Consider the following 14,747-nt stretch of genomic DNA (forward strand, 5'->3'; position numbering starts at 1 on the left):
GGCCATAGGCCAAGAGTAGTTTTAAATTTGGATGTTTGATGGTGTATTAATCACCATCAGAATTTATTAGCATTTGAGTGATGAAATATGAAAGCTTGAAAATGAGTTTGAGAACGAAAACATTCTGCCCAGGTGATACTCGACCGAGTGCGCCGTGCACTCGACCGAGTGGCCGCCTACTCGGCCGAGTGGCTTCCTACACTCGACCGAGTGGTCTGCTTTGACTCTTGTTTTGTCAATACTCGACATAATATTTGGTGTATACCCTTATTTCACGATTTATAATGGTCGGTTTGTGTCAGATGAACATGTTGACCCCATATGGATGCGACCTTGTGAATTGTTTACGTTTGACCATATTATGTGACTTTCCCTATTTAAAAGTGAAACTAAAATTAAAGTCGTTAATTGACATGTGTAATTGGATGATAAAAATGATGTGACAATTGTGGGTGGTGCACGTTAATTATTGTGAATTCATTTTGGCATGATAACAACATCTATATTATGTGAAGCTTTGTCATGATGTGTGTGTCGCATAGTAATCTTGAATGCATAATCAGAGTCTTATGATGCTAGTAACGGAAGTATTGATGATGGACGGAAACGGATGTGGAAACACATATATGATCATGTAGTGGATTTGACGCGGTATATGCGTGGCATAATGTCCGGAAATGGGAATGTTGAACATGGTTAAGTCACATAACGAGAAATTTTGGCATTTTCTGATTGTTTCATAGAGTTCGCATATTCGTGATTTGATGTGCATACATGTGAGTGTATGAAATTTGACGATATATATATATATATATATATATATATATATATATATATATATATATATATATACACACGTAAGACTAATAGAGACATACCATGTGATAGATATGTATACATATAGCCAACATGAGTTAGGAGTTATTTATGGGGTTATAAATTGAAACCGTGGGTTTGACCTTGTGCTTGACCTTTTGGGAGGCTTGTAGGGTGGAATTATATCGATAGAATTATGACTATATGTGATTGGAGTACAGAATTGTAATAAGTAAGAGAGAGTGTTGAACCTGGAACACGGTCATTTGTGGAATTGGTAATGAGCATATGAGAGCACATTATGAGGTTTGACAGTTTGGGGGAGTGGATGTCATAATTCAGAATTAAGGAAAGAAAGAGTACGACATGTGAGGAAGTAATGAGAATTGAGCAAAGAACCTTGGTATAAGTACGATAAACATGTGTGGTTAATAAGAGTGATAATGACAATAAGAACCTTGACGGACTTTATCATAGAGTAAAATGGTGAGAGAGTACATGAGAACCGGTAATGAGACTTGAGAGAAGATTGAGGAATAATTGTGAAAAGAGAGAGTGAGGCGAACTTCGGGGACGAAGTTCATTTTAAGGGGGGAAGATTGTAATACCCGGATATTGTGGGATCCAGAAAGGAACCTTGGATACGTGACAGAACCTTAGACTAGACTAAATATCACCCGGGAGTGAAGTATGACTATAAAGTGGGCCGAGTATAACCTATACTAGACTTAGTGGAGTTGTTATAATGTCCGCCTATAGAAGGATCGTCTTAAAAATGTCATAACTTGAGATATAGACATGATATTGATGTGATTCCAATTAGGGGTGATAGCTTGTCCTCATAAGATTCCAACGGTAGGTCACATGCCCAAAATGACCAAGAAACGAGTGAGATATGTCTGTTTTACGAAAACTGGTCATTGCCGAGAACTCCGTTGCACTCGACCGAGTGAAGGTCACTCGACCGAGTGAACTCGGCACTCGATCGAGTGAGTGACACTCAAACGAGTGGACTCGCCACTCGATCGAGTTGCGCTGAATCAGAACACGGGATAAGGAAATCTTATCCCCTTATCCTCATTCATTCTATCTTCTTCCTTCTCACTCCAAATCCTCTCCATTCTCTCTAAAACTCTCATAAACCTCTTCCACCATGGATCCAAGGTTGCTTTAAGGAATCTCTCACCTTGTTCTCCACCATCCACTCTTGTAAGTCGATTTCCACTCATCCTTGTTTAAGTCTTAACCCTAATTTTTGGGGGTTTTCACTTGAGTTAATTAGTTAGTAATTAGTATATGTAATATGGTTAATTAGTGGGTAATAATAAGGGGTTTGTATTATATAATAGAATAGGATGTATTTATGATAGTATTACATGATTTGTATAGGATTAAGACGGTCTTGTGAGACGGAATCACGTGGGATTCGAATTGCTTGTGAAGAATGCTAAAAGGTAAGTTTATCCTACTCGGTTTCAATATTTTGCGTGCATATTTGTGTGTCTTGCATCATCATTTTTATGTATGAGTCGATTGGGATAACATGTTGGTATTTGAGGAAGTTTTATCCATGATATGTTGAGATTGAGTTCATGATGAGTCATATAATTGGTGTTTTGTTGCATTTTCCATGTATGGTCATTGTTGTGTTGTGTTGGAGATCATTGGTGGTGTTATTTGGTTATTAAGGAGACGTAAGTGTTACAAATCTTTATCTCATTACTTTACATATTCATATATGTTACATTTAATTTAGTCATAAAATTAAATACAAATCTTATGCATGCAAACATAAGTAAATATAGAGAAGAAATCGTTTTCTCACCATATGATTTACGGATTAAAAGGGCACCAACAAGATCTCCTTCTTGTTAGTTCTTGAGCATTCCAAATAATGGATGAACAAAGATTCAAAGGTAGAATCTCTCCCAAATATGAATACCCAAGGAATACTTCTTAAAGACTAAAATAATATGATCTAGTATTAGGATTAGTCTTACTTAAAATTTGACACAAAATATTTATTTGTTCTCTTGAAAATATTTCGGTCCAAGAGGAGGAGATTTTGTGGTTTTTATTTCTCTAAAAGTTTCATAAGATGTAGAGAGAATCATAGCAATTTCTTACACTAGAAATTCTATGTAAAAATGAATGAATAAAATCATAGAGAATACACCTTCTCTCTTTCTTTTGTTTTGGCCGAAAAAGAGACCCTTGGGTAGGTTGCCCAATGCCTTTTAATTTTGCTCTTCTCAAAAGCTTAGGGTTGCATGGCTAGTAGTTAGCTTTCATGATTGTGTTTTCCACTTAAAACAATTAACACAATTTTTCCACTAACTCCCTCTAATATTTCGGCATACTTAAAATAAAATGGGTAGTCCATTTTATTTTGTCATTTGTCAATTTTGTCACATGTAACATGTTACATGACATGTTACAATGTAATGTATTTTTAACATATTAAAAATCAACATACTCATAAAATATGTCATTTACAAAATTGACTAATAATTCGTAATTACTTGTACCAAAACGGTTTATCAAATTATAAATTACAACGTCTTGTATTTATAATAAATTATTCATTCAATTTCTATTTCAATTGTTTCGTAAACAATAATTTTATCTAAGTAATAAAACACTTCAATTACTTAGACCGTATCTAATATAATCGAATTACAATAAGACACGTTAATTTTACTCACAAAATCATCCGTCAATTTTAAGCAATTTAATTAACTCGTATCGGCATACGATTAATTAAATAATCAATTAAGAGTATTTCCCTATAGGTATGACCTAAGGGGATCAACTGATCACCACCGTCGCACGACAGTAATGTCAAACTCTAGTCAGCCAATCATTACCGATATGTGTGGACCAGTTGACTGTAAAATATTACATCCCACATGTATTCTTAAAATGAGATTTAAACATGTGATCAATATGATCGACAATTGTGATCGCATTATTGTCGGAGGACACATATTCCAACAATCTCCCACTTGTCCTCGACAAGTGTGCGTCACCAATTCTCTTGTCCCATTACTATCTCCCACTCAATGCAAGGTGTCTTTCAGGTCGTACTTGCAAGTGATCATATCGAGAGTGGTTTCCTCGATCTGGAGAATAACTGATTGACCGGATTTATCTACCATAGATACCTTCCGAGCGTGGCCACGCATTTCCAGTTCATTACTCCTCGAGTGGCCCTGAGATATTGTTATAACCCTGACAAGGGGTGGACAATTCCTATTGCACTTATTCCCTTCGACTAGCCACAGCCATCATAACCCAAAATATGCCCATTTGACCCCATTTACGAAGGTCGTAGTAACACAAATCAAAGTTAATCGAAATCGTGCCATCTTAGGCGACAGTCTTTAGTCAAAAGAATCGACTCATTAGAATACTATAGTAGCTCTCGCCACGACCAGGCTATATAAATTTGCCAGAACTCTATAAGCGGTCATAAGGCCCGACAAAGTGTTCCTAACAGTCTGCCTATGTGATCGACTAGTCATCTCACATGACTCTATAGCACTTGAACTTGCCATCAATCGCATCACACTCTAGTCACTTCGAGTCGTCACCTCATATAAGTGACTATGGGCGAATACTATGTTAATCCGGGTTCACTTTAACGGGGTTCAATATTGTCTCTACAACCCGTTTGGATGTACAAAGTATATAAATGAGTTTTCAGATTTAAAAACTTGAACGATAAATGTGATTATCATATGAGTAGTCAATACTTGATTACTACTTCATATTCTATAATCCAGTTTGATCTTGAATGTAGTTGTTCATCTCAATTCAATTGAAATGACATATGACATGACTCATCATGTTAAGCCTATGAGAAGGCTTTGGTTAGTAGGTTTTATCAACTTCTTGTACTTTACTCAACCTTACTACATACTCGTTTTCCTTTGTAATGTATACATTTGCATTACAAAACTTTCTGAGTACGTGTCGAGATCCAATCAAGACATAGGCCATGTAGCCTTAGAATAGCTCCCACTGTTTTCACAGTGTGCGGGACTCATCCTTCTTGCACATCTCATGATTGCAAGTGTACTCAATTTCCGTTGTAAATATTTCTCATTGTTCTTTATGGCCTAGAACGATTCTAGAAAATCTATTTCTTAAATAACATTGCCATAATGGTATCTTAACCATCCTAATGTGTTTTGATTATGGTTTTGTCGGAAACCATGCGCAATCTCAATTGTCAATTGTCATTTGTGTAACACCCTTACACAAAATTGCATCAAAAACACTTTGCATTACTTCCTTAATGCTTCTGCAAGCACTTAAGGGTAATCTTCATGGCTTACTTGGTAACTATATTACTTAAATTCGATTTGAAACAATTCATCATACTCAAAGTATATGAAGTGTTATACATCATTACTTATTTAATTGATCCGGCAGCGGAAGCAAATGGAATCAATCAAATATGTTCAATTCGATTGAACTAGTCATGAATCTTATCAACATAAGACTCCTTATTTGACATTAATATCATGTAGATTTATCTCCATAAATTCGGATATTAAAGATGTACTATAATACTCCAAAAGTCTTAAATCATTCGCAATGATCAATATGTCATTCACATATAAGACTACTAAAATTTCCGTAACTCCCACTAAACTTCATGTATATACACAACTTCTCGACTTATCGAGAAAAGTTTTATAACATGATCAAAACATTGATTCCAACTCATTGATGTCCTACTTAAGACCCTCTCTTAAGTTTCACATTATCTTAGGATTGCAAGAATCTACTAAACTCAAGATATGTATTGAATACATTCCTTCTAATTGAAGAAGAAGTGGGTTTTAGATTCACTTGCTATATGTATATCATCATAATGAAACACAATCCCTAAGAAGATCCAAATAGACTTAAGCATTTCAACTAGTGCAAAACCCTTTGCTACCAATCAAGCCTTGAAATCTCTCTTTATTAGTGCAAAACCCTTTGTCACTAATCAAGCCTTTTATTTCGGATTTTCATGGCTCTAAGCCTTGTATTGAGTTGTGACTTAAACATTCTCATGTAAATCATATGTTCATTACTTTCTAGAAGTAATCAACTTGAATCAAACAATTTCTTTGTAAGTTGTAAGCTCTTTACTTTCTTAAAAGTAACATGAGTTCATCATTTTCAACAACTGATGACTTTAACCTTCTAGGTTTTGAAGAAACAACGTCTCACACAAAACGTCTCATGTAGCCAAGAAAGACCAGTTTCTTGCGACATAACATTCTTTGTGGCTCTTGAATAATTTCTCCCACTCTGTCTTCTAGAAATAAACTTGTATTTTAGAAAGACAGCTTCACGAGCCACAAGTCCGTTGTACTCGTGATTATAATAAGCAAAAATGCGCATTTGTTTCTTTTGAAAACTTAAAAACATGGTACCCTACCATTTCATATCTCATATGATTCGTTTTAGATTTAGTGGAAAAATAATTTAGACAAAATGATAAAATCCCCAAAAGGATCAAGTAACTCAAAGTAACTTGATTGAAGCCCAAACCATATCGAATAGCGTTTGAATTCTTATCCAACCACACATTATCCCATAATGTGTGTTAAGAGAGATTAACTTGTGATACTATATCACATTTCATTTGGCTTATATCAAAGTCTTCACTTTGATAATCCCATCACGACTAAATCGTGATTCCTTGAACTCTTTGAACTTCTTCAAAGATTTCTCTATTTACCTTATTAAGTGAACACATTAGCGTTAACTTAAATCGTTGGTAAAAGAAAATGATCAACCTATTTTGGATCAATGATTTACAACCTCGATCTCCTTTTCAACCAAAAGGCACGAGATATCTTGCTTTGAATACAAGATACGCATATACCATAAGATCTAATGGTTTCAAGAGTACTTGATAACTCTTTGCGTTCATCATTCCAGAATCTAAGGTTCATTCTTGGGTTACCAATTTGAGTCTTGCATCATCTACATGATATATCATTCTAGTTTGGTTTAGAATATAATCACCTTGATAATGGGCTAGCCATACATCAAATCATGGTGTATAGGGTCACAAAAGTGAAACCTCTTTTGTATCTTAACAAGTTTATATTCTTATTTAGAGTTTATGCACTTAATAGTCACAATTAAGTACAACTTTAAATCCAAAAACTAGATTGAGTACACAATTACTCTATCTCTCAACATCATTGTTGCTAGTCGTCATATTTTAATCATTCTATGTATCAAATACAATGATGAAAACCACCATCGGTTTCTAATATTGACGAAGTAGTATTAGCAAAATTTATGTCAATCAAATAAACATTTAAAGAAGAAGGTCCCATTAGATGTCCCACAACTAACTTGTTGATTCTTCAATAATTTGGGGTATTTTCCTTTCTAGCGTCCAACAATTAAGACAATGGAAACTTTATCGGTCGGGATTGATAGGTTTAGTATCGTTATTCTCAATAACTTTACTTTTAACATTACCTTGTATCAATTCCATTCTAATTTTAGTTCTTGAACCTCGTCGTTTTCTTAACGGTTTAAGAGAATGCTCCCACTCATTTCAATGAGTCTTTGCTTAGAGAAGCAAAATTTAATTTCATGAAGACTACTCTTCATTCGTTCGTTTAGTCTTAAAACTTTCATTGAAGTGGTTGCGGTATTTTGGTCAATTTTGATTTCCAACAAATCTAGTTACCAAAATGATGTAACGTTTCAAAGTACTTAACTCAATTAAGCATATGAGAAACAATTCATTGTAAGTAGATATGTTAGTCAAAAATCAAAAACCCTTTTGATCACGAATAACTTTTATCTATACTCTTCACAAGAGATCCTTGCAATGGATAATTCGAGGTTTTAGAAGAAAATTCATATTTGTCTTTAGTTACGATGTTTTAATGGAGATTTGAACTAAAAATCGAAATGATATCGTATATGAGTAGAGAAATAGAACAATATGATAACGGAATAGTGGAAAACTTAACATTTATCGTTTTAATAATACTTGTAAATATGATAACAAGTAAAGCATTTACATAGTGACCTCTACCCAACTATGATAAATGATTCAAAGATCCAAATTCATATTAACTTGGGCACGGTAGGGCCGATTCATCCCTTATCAATATAACTCGGTGGATTAACTCTTTAATCGATTCTACTTTTAGAACTCTTGGTCGATAACATTACATTAATATTTATCTTTAGCCCGGAACACATGCGACTACGGTCACGAATACTTCCGTTGAGCTCAATCCAAATTTCGAATAAATGTGTCCATGATCCAAATCCACATCAACTTGGGCACGGTAGGGCCGATTCATCCCTTATCAACATGAATTCGGTGGATAGACATTTATCACCCACTTCCCCTACGTAACAAGGTTTGTACCCCGGTAGGGCCGAGCGCACTCCCTCATGAAATAGGTTTTCATGGTTTCTACTTTTTTGTAATGCTAAGTCTCAATTGTTTATTTTAGCGAGAGGTCATGTCAATTTATTATCTATCACGTTTTAAGTGAACTAAAGCGGTGAACTACGATAATTGTAATTGACACGGTCGATAAACTCGATAAAAATGATAATGCATGTTTTAGTTATGGCGATTTAGCGATGCATGCAACATATAAATAAAATGCAAAGCATAAATAAAATCCTAGTATGGCCTTCCTAAAATAGTAAATCTAATAAACTATTACATATTCGGAAACCAACTCCTTTGGTCCCTTGAACTTCGGCTTTGACACGCATCTCGAGGTAACACCGTCTTTAATGGACCGTCTTCTCGAAAGGCACCGTCTTCAAGGATCTCCGAAATAATTAAATTACATAACAAATTATATAATTTCCTATTATACATTTGTAATTAAAATAAAAATAAATCTATTAAATTACAAAACGGTGATACGAGATCACAATAAATTACAACCGAATCGATATTCCCATACATTTCGGGTAATATCAATTAAAAATAAGGCCATACTAAGTAAAATTACATAATTCAAAATTACATAAAATAAAATTATGACAATCATAAATAAAATGCAGCATTATAATATGTATGAACATGCCCAATTTTATGCTAAATCGCCTTTAAGGAGCCAATATCGTATATTCACCGGTTTTTATGGATTTGCGTGATTCAACCTTTTAAAATCACAATAAATTACATAAAATCACATTTATGTATTAGTTAATTACCCTAACCTTCTTAGGACTCAAAAATTAGTCTCCACTAACATATTGACTATAATTAACTTTATATCTCTTAATATTGTTCATAAAAGGACTTAAAATTACAATAAAAGCCATAAACTTCAAATAAATCACAAAAATTTCAAATAAATTCAAAATTTGAAATTTAAACTCATGAACATTCTGGAAAAATACCATGACACTCATAATGTTCAAAAACTTAGGTTAAAAATTTCGAATTTTATCGGGAAAAACAATGTTGCGGTTTATCGGATTTATCAATTATAACCATAAAAATATGAGAAAAAATATTTTTATCAACTTTTTAATTTTAGATCTGAAATAGGTGATAAAATGCAACATGTGACGTTTTTCCTTAGTCATGAAGTATGTTTTAGCAATTTATACTAATTAAAGTCACTATTTATGTGATTTTTCATCAAAAATTCATAAATCATGCATAAAGACTTCATTATAGCCAATTATTTTACACACATCTTTTAAAATTGCATGTGACAACATACTAAATTTCTATGACCAGATTCGAAATATAACTCATATTAACCTATTTTTCATTTAAATTCGATTTTTATCATGAAAAATCCATATTTCGAGCATAACAACTCCAAAAATTATGAAAATTTACAGGTCATCTAAAAATAATATATGTAAAAACATATCCAAAAACCACTGGAAAAATCGAAGTTTAGCTAATTTTAGTCCGAAAATGACATTTTTATCATAAAATCACATTTTAATGCCATTATTAAATAAAATGAACAATAAAAATCCATAAATTAACCAAAATATCCTAAATACATTTTAGGATCAGAAACTTTAACATGCAAAATTGATTTCGTGATATATCATAATAACACAAATTTATAAGTTTTATATGTTAATCGTATAACTCGGAAAAACTATAACCGATTTGAATGCAAATAACCTAAAGCTCTTGATACCGCTTGTTAGAAATCTTTATCTCATTACTTTACATATTCATATATGTTACATTTAATTTAGTCATAAAATTAAATACAAATCTTATGCATGCAAACATAAGTAAATATAGAGAAGAAATCGTTTTCTCACCATATGATTTACGGATTAAAAGGGCACCAACAAGATCTCCTTCTTGTTAGTTCTTGAGCATTCCAAATAATGGATGAAACAATATTCAAAGGTAGAATCTCTCCCAAAGATGAATACCCAAGGAATACTTCTTAAAGACTAAAATAATATGATCTAGTATTATGATTAGTCTTACTTAAAATTTGACACATTTAGTCTTACTTAAAATTTGACACAAAATATTTATTTGTTCTCTTGAAAATATTTCGGTCCAAGAGGAGGAGATTTTGTGGTTTTTATTTCTCTAAAAGTTTCATAAGCTGTAGAGAGAATCATAGCAATTTCTTACACTAGAAATTCTATGTAAAAATGAATGAATAAAATCATAGAGAATACACCTTCTCTCTTTCTTTTGTTTTGGCCAAAAAAGAGGCCCTTGGGTAGGTTGCCCAATGCCTTTTAATTTTGCTCTTCTCAAAAGCTTAGGGTTGCATGGCTAGTAGTTAGCTTTCATGATTGTGTTTTCCACTTAAAACAATTAACACAATTTTTCCACTAACTCCCTCTAATATTTCGGCATACTTAAAATAAAATGGGTAGTCCATTTTATTTTGTCATTTGTCAATTTTGTCACATGTAACATGTTACATGACATGTCACAATGTAATGTATTTTTAACATATTAAAAATCAAAATACTCATAAAATATGTCATTTACAAAATTGACTAATAATTCGTAATTACTTGTACCAAAACGGTTTATCAAATTATAAATTACAACGTCTTGTATTTATAATAAATTATTCATTCAATTTCTATTTCAATTGTTTCGTAAACAATAATTTTATCTAAGTAATAAAACAATTCAATTACTTAGACCGTATCTAATATAATCGAATTATAATAAGACACGTTAATTTTACTCACAAAATCATCCGTCAATTTTAAGCAATTTAATTAACTCGTATCGGCATACGATTAATTAAATAATCAATTAAGAGTATTTCCCTATAGGTATGACCTAAGGGGATCAAGTGATCACCACCGTCGCACCTACGTAATGTCAAACTCTAGTCACCAATCATTACCGATATGTGTGGACCAGTTGACTGTAAAATATTACATCCCACATGTATTCTTAAAATGAGATTTAAACATGTGATCAATATGATCGACAATTGTGATCGCATTATTGTCGGAGGACACATATTCCAACAGTAAGACGGTTGGGAGACCGTCTTACGCTTGAGTCGCCTCTTGGAGCTTCCCACTCCAAGAGGGATGTGCACATTAATGGCTTTAGTTACGAAGGGACTCGTGTGGTTGAGACACGACGTTTAGCAGGGGATCCGGTTGGCTTTCGGACTCGGTATGTCAGGGCATGTCCCTGTACCTATTTGTGGTTGTTGGTATGTTTGGGCGTGTTCCGGTACTAGTGTGGTTGTTGGTATGTCCGGGCGTGTCCCTGTTCCGTGGTGGTTGTTGATAGTACCTTATTCATATTACTGGCATATTGCATATTTACCTATCATGTTGTGTCTGTATAATTGTCACCTATTTACGGGGTGGCCCGTATCGATCCATATGATATTTATGATCATATTGGGAGCAGGTTAAGTACAGGTTGTTTTGATGTCACGTGGGAGACGAGGATGAGCCTTGGACTTAGAGCCGAGTGTCATTTCATTAGAAGAGTATAGTAGTCAAGAGTTGTATCATTTATTTCATTTAATCAATTATGGTTATGTAATCCACTAAATACTTTATTTATATTAAATGTTTCTTGATTGTAACTCTAATTACCGCCTCGGGAAACCGAGATGGTAACATCTCCCAATTTCCTTGTCCGGGAAAGAAGGGGGTGTTACATTGAACCCGTGTTCATCTTTTTTGCTAGAGATGTATCCACGAACTGATTCTTTGTTGCCCCGACATCTTGTTCTCTAGTGTCGAGTTTTACTTAAGGGCAACATTGGCCTTTCTCGAAGATATTGAACTAAAGAAGCCAAACTCTCCCACAAATCTTAATGCTCATCTTCTAAACACATGTATCGGTAAGCTTGAGACAAAGCTTGAATTCTTCAAACAGTATTGGATTTACACATGAAGTGTCGATAAAATGTTGTGTTCGCTTGCCTGCGAGTTTTGGTTGTAGCATTGAAAATAATTTGCAGCCAAATGTTGTGTTTCTGAAAGGAGGAATGCAAAGGAGTATTGATGAAGTAAAAGAGTTTCCACAGTACTTTGCCTTTAGCTTGACAAAGAGAATAGTGCCGAGGCACATGCACTTGAAGCAAAGGGGTGTTGACATCTCTTTGAAATTTAAACATAACATTTGATTCCCTTTGCAAGACGGATTTAAGACAAATAGGCGAAATCACCACGACCCCGATCGTGGTGGGGTGGCCCCGCTCGGGGTTACCTCCCTCTTAATTGCTTACGTTTCATCATTCACCCCTATATAAAGGGTGTTGATCCGACACTTCATATACACTTCTTACACCTCTTTTCACACACTTTCATATATGTTTTAGTCTTAGTTTTAGAATAGAATGTAGGTTAGATTTCCTTTATGTTATTTACATTTCTTTTAGCATTTCAATATTGTATTACAATTTTCATTCAAGCATTTGTTCTTCAATTCCAAATTTCATTTCCAATTATTAAGGTAATTCTATTTCTTATATAGTTCTTTTATCTCCCTTGTCATTTCCATTATCAATTAGTTATTATGATCACTTTATCACTTGTCATTAGTTTAATTTACATTATGAAAGAGTAGTTAAATTTGTCTAAGGAATAAGGGAAATCATGCATAATTAGTTCTTGCAATTGTTGAATTAGGATGTTATAATATCATTTCATTGTTTCTTTCACATGTTTGCATTGTAATGTTAATCTTCGATAAATGATCAGTATCTTAGATTAAATTTGTTAATTCACTTTCATAAGTCGAGAGGCACGAAATTGAATTAGACTAAACATGTGTTAGTAGAACGACCTAGTCATAACGAGAGTTCTCTAGGACCCGACCTATGGTTGACAATAAGGCAGAGAGGTGGTTGTCTTTAAGCCTAAACAATTAACGATTGTATCAACTCCTATAATTAACTTGAGTATTTACATAATTTGCATGTGTGACCCGACCTCCCTGGACTATTCCTTTATCATTATTGTTTTCTTTCATTATCCAACCAATCAATCATACGATAACCAACCTTGATAGAATTCACCCTATAACAACTAATTAAAATCTCCCATTTCCTTGTGTTCGACCCCTATGATTAGGTGTGCGACAAATCCTATCTTCTAGTGAGAACTCTGATCTTGGCCCCACAACTCTACCTTCATAAACCGACAAGAACTACACCCTTATGATCTCTGCCATCCATTTCTCTTACACTCCCATCTGCCCTTCACCATATGCTTTACCGTGTTCCCCTCCTCTCCACTCATTCTCATCTCTTTATTTTTCGTGTAAGCCCGTTGCCCTCCCTTCCTCCTCTCTTCAATTGTTTACCCTTTTGATTATTCTATCTGTTTTCAATGTCCCGCCGACTCTCAAGCAACCCGATTTGGCGATTTGGGGTTCTTTGCTTTAGTGTTTCTATTTTCGATGACTAGTTTTGGGGGTTTTTTTGGTAAGGTAATTAATTAAATTTTAGGGTCGTTTCATTAAAGGAACATCGATGTAGAATGGTGAGTTGAATTTGTTGATTCGGGTCATGATTTGATTTTGGTTGCTGTACAATCTGCGTCAATTCCGAATTAAACCATCTCCATCATCGTGATTCACATGTCGAAATCAGGTACCTCTTCTTTCAAATCCTGGTATTCTTCTATTGATTTGGGGGGTCACCATTAAAGGCTCTCCATATCTAAGGTCAGTTCATTGGGTTTTGTTTCTTTGAATCTTCACCTTTCTTTTTTAATTGTGGAGTTTAATTTGTGCATTTTAGTTTATTTCATTCACATGTCAAAATCAGGTACCTCCAAACTCGATGTGGTTATTGTCATGTGTCTCTTCAAGGAAGATCGCCTTGTACTTTTATTTTCGTCGAGCTACCTAGGTGCTCCGAAAACATTGTGCTGATAGGTAGGTGCATTGCGAAAGCAATCGGTCTTACTACGGATAGCTCGATACCTATTTCTCTTTCTTCTCCCCCCTTTTAGCTTAATATAATTATGGTAATATCTGAAGATAGGCCATGAGTGCCTACAATTTGTCCCAAATTCATTCGATCTAACACAAAGATACGTCCATTTCCATTATTCCATTATTCACATTTGGTTTCACTGGAATAGAATTTATGGGTATAATAGTACAAAAGACGATTTGGGTTGTCAAACATTTTACGTGCCCTGTATTTTGCATTTTGAACCTGGTTTATGTTATAATTAGTTAAGCGTCACTCACAAGCAGAGTTTTAAATCTCTGAGTCGGTTGCGTTTGCAGTCACAGTAATGGAGTTTTGCAATCGTGGCTTCTTTAAACTCCATACCCAACGTGGAGAAAGTAGTTTCTTAACCCTATTTCGGTTCATATTCTATAATTAAACTCACGTTTTTCCCTATCTGGTGTTACATGTAACTTCACCGAAAGTTTGATTTCTGAACAATGACGAGAAATTTAATTTTCAGTTCCA

The sequence above is a fragment of the Silene latifolia genome, chromosome 4, assembly GCF_048544455.1.
Source record: "Silene latifolia isolate original U9 population chromosome 4, ASM4854445v1, whole genome shotgun sequence".
NCBI classification, from domain to species: domain Eukaryota; kingdom Viridiplantae; phylum Streptophyta; class Magnoliopsida; order Caryophyllales; family Caryophyllaceae; genus Silene; species Silene latifolia.